Here is a 13091-nt window from a genome sequence, read left to right on the forward strand (position 1 = left end):
AAATGTTTCAGGAGGATTGTGGATAAATATATATTTTTTTAAATTTGCAATTAGGAATCGTTATTATTCAGGAAATCATATTATATAATATTTTTTCTCGCCCAAATAATCGGCCTCATTTAAGCTAATTAAGGAGTGCAATCAATTAAAGACCGAATGCCATTTTAGCAGTTTGGAAGCACATTCGAGGTTTAGAGGTTTCCATGGCGATGATGTGAGTCAGCTGTGTGGGAGACGAGGCATTTATAGGTTGAAGGTTTCAAGGTGGCGGAAAAAAAAACAAAAACACGTGTTGTGCAGCAGGTGTTTTCCTCCAGCTGTGATACATCACCCTGTCCTCTTCCTCCTCCTCTTCTTCCTCCTCCTCTTCCTCCTCCTCCTCTTTGATTTTGCAAAATGTGGCTGAAACTCTGCTCTGATTGCTGAGCCGAATAAGAAGGAGCGACTTTAGCTAACGACACCGAGATAACCGCTGGAAAAAATGTATTGACTTTGTATTTGATGAGAGAAGTTGAATGGGAGTCTATGGAGCCGGAGGCTTTTTGGAGCCGACCTCTAGTGGCACTCGCTGGTATTGCAGCTTATATGCACTTTCCGCATCGGCCTCATTTTTTAGACCTGGAAGCTACAAACACTTTTATAAACAGTCTGAGGTTCAAACCATTAATTTTTGTGTGTTTAGTGCCTAAAACTTAAAACACTGGTGGACATTATGTACTTTGAACTACGATGTTAGCGATTTCCGCCATTTAGAAGCTCTTGCTGCATTTTAAACTAAACAAATTAAAATAAACGCGGTATGTTAGCGTCTTTGCATTTTCCCTGCAACATTTAGAAATGACTTTTATTAATACATTCGTGTACAGTGATTTATCTATTGTATTGACTGCTCTTGTTGTCTTTGTGTTATTCCCTTGCTGGATTGTCTTTTTGCGCTGCGGGCGAGAGAAGTAGTTTCTCTTCTTGAGCTAAAGAAAACGCTGAGACTTGTTGACCCGACTGTCCGTCACGGCGTAACGTGGAGGACGGCGGCGGTCTGGTACACAAATCCGAGATGTTATCATAGAAACTAGAGACAACCTTCGTGACTCAGACTCTCCACAACCTACAGTTTTATCATCTTGTACAGTTTATTGTTATTAGAGTCAGACCGGGTAATACAAAATCTGCATGTCAGCTTCGCTGCAGTCAGATTGTAGGTTTTGTGACTGTACAAGCAACACAGGAAAGATTTGTACATTCAGCAGAAGCTGTTTTTTTCCGTTCTTTGAGGAGATTTTTAAAAAAAAATTTGGTGCATTGTGAAAGTGGCATTTTATTTTTCCCTTGTTGTGGGTGACGCTGCACTTCACTCTCTGCTGAGAGGAAGATTTGACACAATGTGAACTGTCAAGGACAACTTTGGTGTACTTTTTGAAGTTCAGCAAATCTCCCAGAAATGTCAAGAGACACTTTGAAGAGCCACCGTTGAAGCAATGTGCTGAGTACACCGAAGACTCTGACGTGAGGACATCTTAAACCTTCCAGCTGCTCGCTGAAGCCTCTCGGTAACACGAAGCTACGAAGGATTGTACCTTGATGTAAAGGTTGCTGTCAAGAGTTGGTGTCGAAGTAAGAGCTGCTGCAGGTTTTACCCCAAAATAAAAAATAAAAAAAACGTGGTTTTTTTGCTTTGGCGATACGACTGTACGACACCGACTGACTGAAAAGAGCTTTTGAGGACGACGATGATCAGAAACGAAGTCGGTGATTTGTATCTTTTACGGAGGAGAAAACACACTTCCTGCTTTCGTCACAGTGACGACGGCTCGATGATCGTTAAGATTTGTTGAAACCTTTAACTCTCAAATATCACTCGAGCTTTTATTCCCTCCGTGTTTCGTGCACGTCGGCGACTTCGTACTCACTCCGTGTCGGTGATGACGTAACCGAAGACGTTCTCGTCCGCCTTCTCCCCGCCGGCTTTCACGTCCAGCTGCAGCTCGGGAACGTGCATCGTCTTCTTGTGCGGCTCGTCGTACACGAGCGCGGCCGGAGGCGGCACCGCCTCCTTGACCCAGCCCTCCACCTCCGACACCTCCTCCAGCGACTGGGTGGCGTCCTTCTTCCGCACCGTCACTCCCGCCACGCTGGTCCGACTCTGGACGTTCTCCAGGCCCACCGGCGGGCCTCCGGGCGTCTCCACGGCGATGTCGTAGCGGGTTCTTGCGGCCGGCGGGCCGGCGAAGGGAGTTTTGTCGAGATAGGCGAGGAGTTTGGTGAAGAGGCTGCCACCGTCAGCCTGAAAACAAAAAAGAGCCAGAGAAATATCAGGGTCCCAAAAAAATATAAAACTTTTAAACAAACTTTAAACTCTCAAAAAAGCTTTTAAAACCACTATCAACATTCACTAAATGTGTTTTTTCAGCAACTAATAGAATCATATTCAGAACTTTTCCAGCTGTTTTTCCTTTTTTCCAGCTGTATCTATATGTTTAAAGATAATTAAACAAAAAAAGGATTAAAATAAAATACAAATACTGATGAATATCTTAACGACTGCATCTAAAACAGATGTCTGACCAACCAAAAAAAGCTAAAAGCACCTAAAACACCTCCATGTTCACGTAGCTCATTTCTTTTTTTGAAGCTAGATTGATTTCAGTCTCCTGAATGAAGGAACATTTTAATGCTAATATAATCTAAATAAAAGGAAACACATGTTCACCAATTAAACGTGGGCGTAATCTTCAGTAGTGTAAAACAAATTCTTTTAAAGTAGCTACTGTATATTAATAGTATTAGTTGCTGTAATAACAATTAAATGTTGATAAAAAAAAAAAAATTATGATTATAATTATAATACACGATTTAGTCCAACAGAACAACAAAAATATATTGTCTGTATAAAAGTCTGAAAACTTTGGGATGTAAAACAGATTTTCTTTTCTTTGTGTTAAACTCTCATGAATACAGTTCCTGAAAAAGTCCGCCACCTTCCTCACGCAGGATATTACAAATATTATTAGATATTACACAACCGCTCACGGTTTCAGCCTTCGCTCTGACATTTAAAGTTTTTCTCTTCGTACCTCGTCCTTCACACGACGTTCCTCCGTCTCCGTGTGGCGCTCTGAGGAGAGAAAGACAGGAAACGTGTAAAAAACAAAAAAAAACAAAAAAGCCGACCGGGCTGAAAGTCTTTTTTAATCAGAAATTCATTCATTCTTTATTCAGTTTTTTTTTTCCACTGATGCTGAAAAAAAAACTTACACGAGCAACATTTCTGCCGGATGCTGAACAAGCCGAGTCGCCGTTTCTTTTTTCTTTCTTTGCGATAAGCTTCATTATTTCGTCGCCCGTTGAGCACTTTGTCGTCGTCGTGTCAACATTTTTAGTGTGAGCGGCCTCGGTGGACGTTAACTGTGTTTACGCTGCACGGACGCTTATTTATTTCCACATTGATTTTTAAGTTGCACTCTTGCGGCTACTTGAGAGCTCCTTTTTTTTTTTTTTTTACTTTTATTTATTTAATCCACCTGAAACAATTATGTATGTTGCCTGTTATTTCACGGTTAGTTTGATACTTTAATTATGTAAAAAAAAAAACATTAAATGAATCACTGTAAAATTACCCTGAAGTGCCGGCGGCGCCGTGGAAGTGCTCTCCTGTGGTTTCAGAGTGGGAACGTTCTCCGGCAGCTTCTCCTCCTCCTCCTCCTCCTCCTCCTCCTCGTCTTCTTCCGGCTCTCCGTCGCTGAGCTCTCCCTCCAGGTCTCTGGGTCCGGGTCCTCTGACCCGAGCCGGGCCCCGGTCCCGGTCCACCATCTGCAGGGCGTCTGCGATCAGGCGGGACAGCTTGTCCAGGTCCTGCGGCGTCAGGTTGTCCACGTTCACGTGCTGCCGGCCGACGTTCTTCAAAACTTTCTCGATGAACCTTTCTGGAGGACGAAAACAAAAACAACAACAACAAAAACACCAGGAGACGTGTTAAAGGAGTCTGTTTCCGTTCGGCGTCATCGATCAGGACTCATCGGTCCCGGAGACATCGGATCACATCATTTCTCTGCCTGCTCTGCTTTTATTTATTTAAATCTCCATATTTTTTTTTGGGCCGTTATAAAGCAGCTGATTAGTGAATTTAAGGCTCGTTTGACCGAAGCCTCCTCTGGGTTTTACCATCTCTTTTTTTTCCTTTTAGTTTTTCATCGTGTCATTTTGACGCACTCGATGAAACGATGAATTAATGTGACGTTCAGGTTCCTGTTTCTCGTGCTCGTTAACTTTTATATTCTCGTGACGTAGCCGATTATTGACGGAAGGTGGAAAAAAAAAACAACTTTGGATGAGAGCGTAGCGGCGACGTACCGTCCACGGACGACAGCGGGTCCTTCGCCGACGTTCTTCCCGTCTTCCCGGGTCTGGAGTCGGAGGTCTCCTTCACCAGGCCGCCGGTTTCCAGCCCGTTGCCGTAGAAAGGTCGGAGGCGCAGCGAGGAGACGTCCTGCTGCTGCTCCCCCCCGCTGGGCGGCGACAGACGCCCGGCCAGGTAGCGCCTCAGGGCGGCCAGGAGGAGCTCACCCTCCGCCTGCGTGGCGAGGAGCCGACCGGACGGAGGTCTCGGCTGGAAGGACGGGAGAGACGACTTCTGAGCCGCCGCCGGGGTCTTGGAGCGGAGGACGTCCGCCGGGACGCCCGGCTGGAAACGCTCACTCTGGAAGACACGAGCGAAGATGGAGAATATGAAAACACGAAGTGCAGCTAAAGCTGAAGTCTTCTGACGTGAACCGAGTTTTATCGGTTCCCCTTTTGGTCCTTTGTTCTGTTTTTAAAACATTATGATGCAAATTCAAAAAAAGCTACGAAGGTTAAAGCTCAACATTTTTTGCAAAAGCAAGATTTGTTTGGGGGGGGACGGCACCAAAAACTCAGATGAGCAGGAAACACAAAAAGTGATTTATTTGTTGGTTGTTGGTGAGATGCTTCAATTGAGAAATAAACTCTTAAAAAAATATATAAATATGTATTATGGTTATGAACTGATTCATTACGGGTACTTTTTGGGGAACTTTTTACTTGTAGTTTGTTTATTGGGTAAATTCTGAAGTTCTGAATAATATTTCTTCATCATAGTCTTAAATATAAAATCACTATTTCAGGAAACTGCTGCAGCTGTAAGAACAAAAAATCGGAATGTTTTTTGTGGAAAAGGCGTTTGCCATTGTTTAAATATTTGAAGAGTTTCCTGAGAAATAACGTGTGCAACGGGAACGCAAAACGATGATGTCACTGGAGTCACGGGCATCCTGGTATCTTTCTGTAGTGATTTCAACTGTCCATCCAACTCAACCTTCATGTTATAACCGGTTTAACGTGAAAACATATAAATAGAAGAACATTCTTCCCCAAAAAAATACTATTTGTGTTTTTGTTATTAATCAAACTCATATTTAGTCTTTAACAGGATTTAAATGCTTTGTTATACTTTACATACTTGGAAGTTTGAGTTTAAAACACAATAAAACTCATCTGTAAATTTTTGTATAAAGCAAAGTGTCCCTGAAGTAAACATTTTACTTTAATATAAAAAAGGACTTCATGGAATAAAACCATTATTGGCATGAAAAAAACAAAAAGTCATTTTTTTGGGGGGGAAAAACAAGTTAATAATCCATTTATGCAATCATATTAACGGACCCATCAGCTGCAACAAAAGCAAATTGTCCCCGCCGGCTCCATTAACGCCCACCTCGGAGCGCAGAGACGGCGACGAGCCCGAGCAACGGTAAAATTATCATAACAATACGGACGCTCGTCATACTTTTCTTTTTATGATGTGTGGACAACGCTGCTGGTATCTTTGTTTCTCCTGCACATCACACAGTTTTACACCAGCCGTCAGTGACACCTCCCCCCGCCTCCTCCCACCGCCTCCCACCGCCGCCGCCGGCGTCCACCAAACAGGTGAACCCGGAGAGAAAAAGCCCCGCCCCCTCCCCCGTCGGTACAATCCCGCAGCGGGAGGAAAACGGCCTCCGCGGTGACGTTATCAATCAGAGCGCTGAACTCCTGAACTCCCGGCTGGTATTCTTCCCGCTCGTAACGGTCAAAGCTGGAAGGAGCCATCAGTTTAAGAGCGAGGCGAGGACGAGGGAGGACACCGGGCTCCCCGCGGTGAAGGTGTGTGTGTGTGTGTGTGTGTGTGTGTGTGTGTGTGTGTGTGTGTGTGTGTGTGTGTGTGTGTGTGTGTGTGTGACATGCAAGACGTTGGGCGTGAAAACGAACGTCCCAACCGGTCTTCCTTTTCTCCGACGTGAGACGGAGCGACGGCAGCTGAAGTTCAGAGACGTTCATCTTGGTTTTTTTTTTTTTTTTTTTTTTTATCAGTTTTGGACCGTCTGATTTTGTGCAATTTACCAAAATAAAATGACAGCAAACTAGATTTTTTTTTTTTTTTAAATATGGAGCTGCAAACTGAGGGGGGAAAAAAAAAGTGTCTGTGGGAAGAATCCAATGCTGTTGAAGGCATTTTTTCAGGAATAATATTAAACAACAAAATATCAAAATAAAAGCACAAGAAAACATTTGTTTAAATCCTAGCAGACCTTGCCGGGCGCGCTCAGACTGGACGTCTTGGGAAGGAGGCCGAGACGTTGCAGGTACGTCTGCAGGTTCCTGCTGAGCTCCACCTCCACGGGCTTCACCCGCTGGTCCGCTGGGTCCATCGCTTCAGCTGGCGGTCTGCAGGAGAGCGCAGCAGGAAAAAGAGGTGAAGAGATTAAATGAAGTGCATAATACTACAAGCATTAGTATTTTAGAGCCACACGGACAGCCAACACGAAAAACGGTTCTGATCCAGAAGTGTCTTCAGCTGCAATACCAGCGAGTGCCACTAGAGGTCGGCTCCAAAAAGCCTCCGGCTCCATAGACTCCCATTCAACTTCTCTCATCAAATCCAAAGTGAATAAAATGTGTCCATCAGTTATCTCGGTGTTGTTAGCTAAAGTCACTCCTTCTTATTAGTTTTCTGGAGGTCCATCTGAAAATAATCCCTCATTCATTAGATATTAGGCCTCAAAAAACTGCCTTTTTTTGGAGGTGTGTCTGCTGATTGTCCACTACAGATGGGCGGGGCTTAGTGTCCTTGGGTTTTCTGATCAGATCGAGTCAGATCCACCCGGGTGAAGCTCTGACCTGATGTCCGTGTTGCGGACCGGTCCGCTCTGCTGCCGGCTGAAGGGGATCCTCCTCAGCTTGGACAGCTCCTTGGACAGAACCTGCTGGGTGGTGTCATCGTCCCAGGTCAAACCTACACACACACACACACACACACACACACACACACACACACACACACACACACACACACACACACACAGAGACACTTTAAAGCGTGTCTAAATCCACGTGTTTGTCTCTGGATGAGGAATCGCTGAGCGTGCAGAATTTGTTTTCTAAACTCATTAAGTCACTCGTTAGCGGAGGAGATGAGGCGGCGGCCGACTGTTTCAGTGACTCAGCAGAAAAAGCGCCCCATTTTTTAATTTTTTTTTTTAAAGTTTATTGATGTTTTCCTTCATGCATCAACTGTCTGTATTTGCTGTTTACTAAATAATTCATACTACATTGGTGACTAAGTCAAATCTATTGGCTCCAGAGGACGAGCTGATGAGCCCTTCGCGTCTCTTCTTCTACGTAATATTTCTGTGACCTAGTTGTCAGCAGGACCTTCTCTGTGCGAGATGAGCATCAGTGACGAAGGAAACAAAAACAACAACAACAACAAGAAAACAATCTCTGGTGCATTTCAGCAAGTGCACAAAAGGACGAGCTTGATGATCTGCTCGGGCATCCCCGTCTGTTTCTTATGCTCAACATGCATCCGAACACATAAACTTCCTGGCACGCGAACAGAGCAGCAGGCGGCGGCAGCAGATGGGGCGGAGGAACCAAATGTTACCGGAAAAATATGGCCGCCGCCGCGAAGCACGACACGAGCCGATGAGCGATGACGTCGCCGAAAGATCGGAGGAACCGCGGGCCGCGGATCCAGATGTGATGCAACACACACACTTAAAAAAAACAACAAAAAAAAAACGTGAAAGACGAGTGGAGACGATACAGAAATAAAAACACGGCTGTAAAAGGTTGGAGATGAAGTGTTTGTTGATTAAAGCCATCGAGAGAAAAATCCTGAAAGATGAAACGCATCACTGATGATGTCGAAATCAGACGGCGTGAAGTCGAAGTCAGCCGGGAACGAAAACAGAGAACAGAACAGTTGGATTTCTTTTATAGGATTAATAACATTTTTCGCGTCAATAATGTGACTCGTTGACGTAATGATGATGATGATGATGATGATGATGATGCACTTTATATTCATAATTTATCCGCAGCAATAACAGCGGTTCCACGAAGTTTATGTCCCGGAAGAGAGCTGATCAAAATAAACGGTCAAAAGTTGTCGTGTAAACATTTCAATCCTCAGTTTTGATCCTCTACCGTTTGCCCCGTTAGAAGTTACTGCATCACGTACGAAAACAAACACTTCCTGTATTGGTTTCAGATTAAAAGCCCCTTTAGTGTTTCAGTAGAAGTAAACTCTTTTATGTCTTAACAAGGCTTTTATTGTGAAACATTTGAGTCATCCAGAACAAACCAACGTGATATTTGTGCATTTTTGTTTGACTTCATTTTGGATTGTTGGTTTATTTCTTAATTAGCACAAAACCACATAAACTCAGACTTGAAAAATATTATTTTCAACCTTGGAAATGTTACATATTTTTGTAAATAAAGGTCCACACCTTTAAAAAAAAGAAAAAAGAAAAGAAACCACGACTGTGTTTCTGAGACGCTACGAAGCGAAACCGTTTTTTTTTTAGCACCTCGAGTGAATTTCCATTCACCTCCTCGACCTTCTGTCGCAGCGTCGCAGTAAACAAAGAGTCAAACAAACACTCGATGATGTTAAATTCAATAGTTTGCTGCTGTGAAGACCTTTTGAAAGGTGGAACACGGAGTTCAACTTGTTGTTGTTTTGTCGATTTTGTGTGCGAAGTGAAGAAGAGCCGCCGTTAGCTGCAGGCTAACAGCAGCTGTGACCTCGGAGAAGAGGCTTTATTTTTCAAATGGCTTCACATCTGCAGTTAAAGTGGGAGTCCAGAGTACGTGTGTGTGTGTGTGTGTGTGTGTGTGTGTGTGTGTGTGTGTGTGTGTGTGTGTGTGTGTGTGTGTGTGTGTGTGTGTGTGTGTGTGGGCGGATGAAGGAGCGTTGAACATAATCGCAGCAGCGGCGGTCTGAAAAAGGTAAAGCCATTAAAGAGAGGAAACCGACACTGGATGCCAAAAGAAATATTATTCTGCTTCATCACAACCGGAGTCGTTGTTGTTTTTTTGTTGTTTTTTTTATAGTTTGTTCATCACTCGTATCGGTAATAAGATCTTATTCACTAAATTTATAGCAAAGATAAGGTCAAAACAATTGGATGAGTTAATCAAGTTTACTACTTTGATGATGCATTCATTGTTTAAGTTTTTTATAAAGCATTAATGCTTTTTTTTATTTGTTTTTAGATTTTGGATGTGGTTGAAACCATCCAGTTAAACTGTTTACAGTTTGACAGCTTTTATTGTGACCAAAAAAAAAAAAAAAACATGGTTAAGCATTTTAGCTTAGCTTAGCATAAAGACTGGAAACAGAGGGAAACTGCTAGCCTCACTGGAGCTTCGCCGTTACTGAGTGAATGACCGTATTTCCACTTGTCGACACTTCCGTCCACATACACATCTACATGTCGGTATAAGAAAGACGACTCAGCGAATTAAACCATCAGTTTTTATGTACTTTTTGTAATTTATTTTGGAGAAGGGAGAAAGGAAAATGACACTAAAATAGGGCTCAAAAGAAAGATGGTGAGAAAAAGAGAAGTGGTATTTATTGATTTATTTGGACGTCTTCGTCTGCATGCATGAAAAAGGTGAGCTCTCTTTTTTTTGTTTAAGTGTAGTTTGAGGTTGTGGTTCAAAGCATGATGAAAGTGGATGAAACGCTCTGTCTGACGTTACGCAGGCGTCTGCCTCCCTCTGGTGGTCCGGCACGGTAACAGCAGCTTATTACCAACCGGCAGCGTTTCCCTCACGGGCTTTATGAAGTTTATTTTTAAATCAAAATACAAATTCAAAACAATATTTAACACCTACTGAAGTCACTGAGGATTCCCATTTTGTGTCGTGGAAGTCTTGTTGTATTCACTTTTTCTAACTTGTTTTGGACTGAAGTGTGATGATGATGATGATGATGTGGTGTGTGTGTGTGTGTGTGTGTGTGTGTGTGTGTGTGTGTGTGTGTGTGTGTGTGTGTGTACCTCTGTTGGACAGCTTCTCCAGCAGCATCCTGAATCGTTGCACCACAGACGGCGAGACGTCGTAGGTGTAAACGTCGTTCACCGGAACAGAGTGACACCTCCCGAACATCCCATCTGTCGGCACACAAACAGAAACACGGAGTCGCATTTAGATTCGGAGTTTCACGCGTAAAAGGCTAAAATATGACGAGTCGTACGTGTTCAGTCTCTGACGCAATCTCACATTTGACTTTCGATTTTCATTCAGTCAGGAGTAAATGATTTGTGCTTTTTTTTACTGTAAGTTAAAATAAGATAAGAAAGGTGAGAGTTTTAGTCGAACAATTGTAGAAAAACGCAATTACTTGAATGGGAGTATAATATTTACAAATAACTTTATATCCGTGGCATTTTGTTCAAAGTCCACGTGTTGAACATGAAGTGCGACTTTCCACTCAGTCATACTTCCTTTTAAAAAGCCACTCACTGGGTTGTTGTTGATGTGAGCTGGAGGAACGGCCGGCGGGAGGTCGCGTCAAGAGAGCGAAGCCGTGGGCAGAAAGAGCGTCCAGAGAGATGAGTCAAAGGACAGATATAAACTGGAAACTCTTTCCTCTTGGGTTTTTCTCAGCTTTGCTTCATCTATTCAGAACATAGAAAAAAAATCTGCCGTCTCGTTCGTTGGTGAAAAGTGATGAGCTCAGTTGATAATATTTTTTTAACTCTCATTGACCAGAAAAAAATAAACGCTCAGCAATTTGTCAAGCTGCTGCCGTTCATTGAAACTATGTAAAAAAAAAATGATGCTGTACTCAGAAATAAAAAAAAGGTTTGGTAGTTGCAGCGGCGGCCGGGTGTCGGCCGGTTTCATGCTGAATCATGGACAAGACCCCAAGATTCGTCAAATTCTTCACTTGGGGCTGCCCGTCCCACAACCGGAGGGAACAATCCAGCATTTGTCCGGCAGGGTAACCATGGCCTCAGACTTGGAGGTGCTGCCTCTCATCACCACCAATTGCACTTGTTATTACCTGAAATTAATTCTTTAGTTCTTTAGTTGCAGAAAATTTGCTGATGCGTGAGCTTTTATTTATGTGTTTGTAGGTTAATGTTTCAAGGTGCCTGTCACTGTCATCTGGATGTATGAATGTGTGTGTGTGTGTGTGTGTGTGTGTGTGTGTGTGTGTGTGTGTGTGTGTGTGTGCGCGCATATTGCATAACGATACTTCAAACGTGGCACTTCGGGCCTCCTTTCTATAAATACTGCCTGCGTCACTGCAGCTCGTCTCAATCAAACTGCGAGCTCCATTTAACAGGCAGCGGAGGATGACCGGCGGCCGGTCTGCACGGCCGTAATTACTCTCAAATGATTCACCGGCCGCAGATCCGGTTGTTTTAGACCGAGGAGTGAGATGTACGGAGAGAGAGAGGGGGAAAAAGAGACAGCTGGATTTTTTTTTTGCTGCAAGTTTAGATAAACTTCCTCAACGTTACAAATGTTTGTGGCCATTTTTGTGGCTGAATAAATGTAAAAAACATATAGAAATTTTTTTTTTATTCCATTCTTGTGTCTTCCCGTGACATCAATGTGAATTATCTCTCCTAATTAAACCAATCTAGAGCCACGGTATGACGGCCAATATTTAAATTTTGCTTTTTTGACACGGCGGCCTGGATTTTTACCAGACCTACTTGGGGCTGTTCTTTAATGGGACTATTTGGGTTTTACATTGAAGTTGTGCAATTCCCCAAAGTGCCTCTGAGCAAGACACTGAATCCTCAACCAGCAACTCCAGTCTGAATTTTTAAAGATGCAGTTCCTGTCATGGCCACTAGATGCTGCTGAAGTCAATAGGAAATCATTCAAATTCTCCTGAAGGCACGAAATCTAATACCACTTCTTCTTGCTCGTTCATTTATAGGTTACATTGACGGGTGTCTCTTTTATTTGATTGACAGCTGTCTCTTTCCACCGATCTGAGGTTTTTCTCTCAGATTGAGCCATTGGTGATGAGCCTAGCACTTGACGAGGGTTCGATTCCCAATTGGCAGAACATTCGTCTCATCCTGCAAAAGATTTCTCTCCAATTTCAACCTTGACTCTAGAAGTAAACCGTAAACGGTGAAAACTGACTGGTGTTGAAATGATCCTCGCGGCATCCTTAAAATACCCAAACAAAGTCCAACAAAGACTAAACTCAGATCCGGAGTAAACCGCCGTCCCTTCCTCAGCTCAGAAACACGATTCCTCTTCGTTTTTTCGCAGGAAAGGAACATCTTGAATTATCCCTCATAATTACGCTCATGCATATCCAAGTCTCTGCAATTCATCCCAGTTCGCGACCAGAAGGCCGTAATTCAGAAGCCAGACGCGACTTCCTGTGATTTATAGAGCAGATTAGAGCACGAGGAGGATTCACATCAGGGCCGTTCTCAGAAAGCGCAGGGCTGCATTAAGATGGAGGAGATCGACCGGCAACGCTGACCAGATGTTGAGTAAAGATTAAATGTACACAAATAAGGGAACATGAATGCTTCTGAAACAAAGCAGAATTACTAAAAAAAGTGCAGTTAAAAAAACTATTTTTAAGTTGAAAAACAAGCGCCGACTGAAAGCGGCGAACCTCAGTCCCGCTTAATGAACTGGATTAAGATGTCTTTAATGGATCTGTTGCCTCCGGGGAGCCACAAGAGTCCATCCATCCCTCACCGGACTGCACTCCCACAAGATCGATGACATCTGGCATCGCTTGGCGAGGTCTG

At 43.4% G+C, this 13091-nt stretch overlaps 1 pseudogene; it reads right to left on the reverse strand.

The window, feature by feature from the left end:
• The window catches only part of LOC138214078 (receptor-type tyrosine-protein phosphatase N2-like), a 147981-nt pseudogene that overhangs the window by 118408 nt on the left and 16482 nt on the right, over positions 1-13091 (reverse strand).

The sequence above is a fragment of the Embiotoca jacksoni genome, unplaced genomic scaffold, assembly GCF_022577435.1.
Source record: "Embiotoca jacksoni isolate LCO1_2020_lvr unplaced genomic scaffold, fEmbJac1.0.p SCAF_67, whole genome shotgun sequence".
Classification (NCBI taxonomy): Eukaryota; Metazoa; Chordata; class Actinopteri; family Embiotocidae; genus Embiotoca; species Embiotoca jacksoni.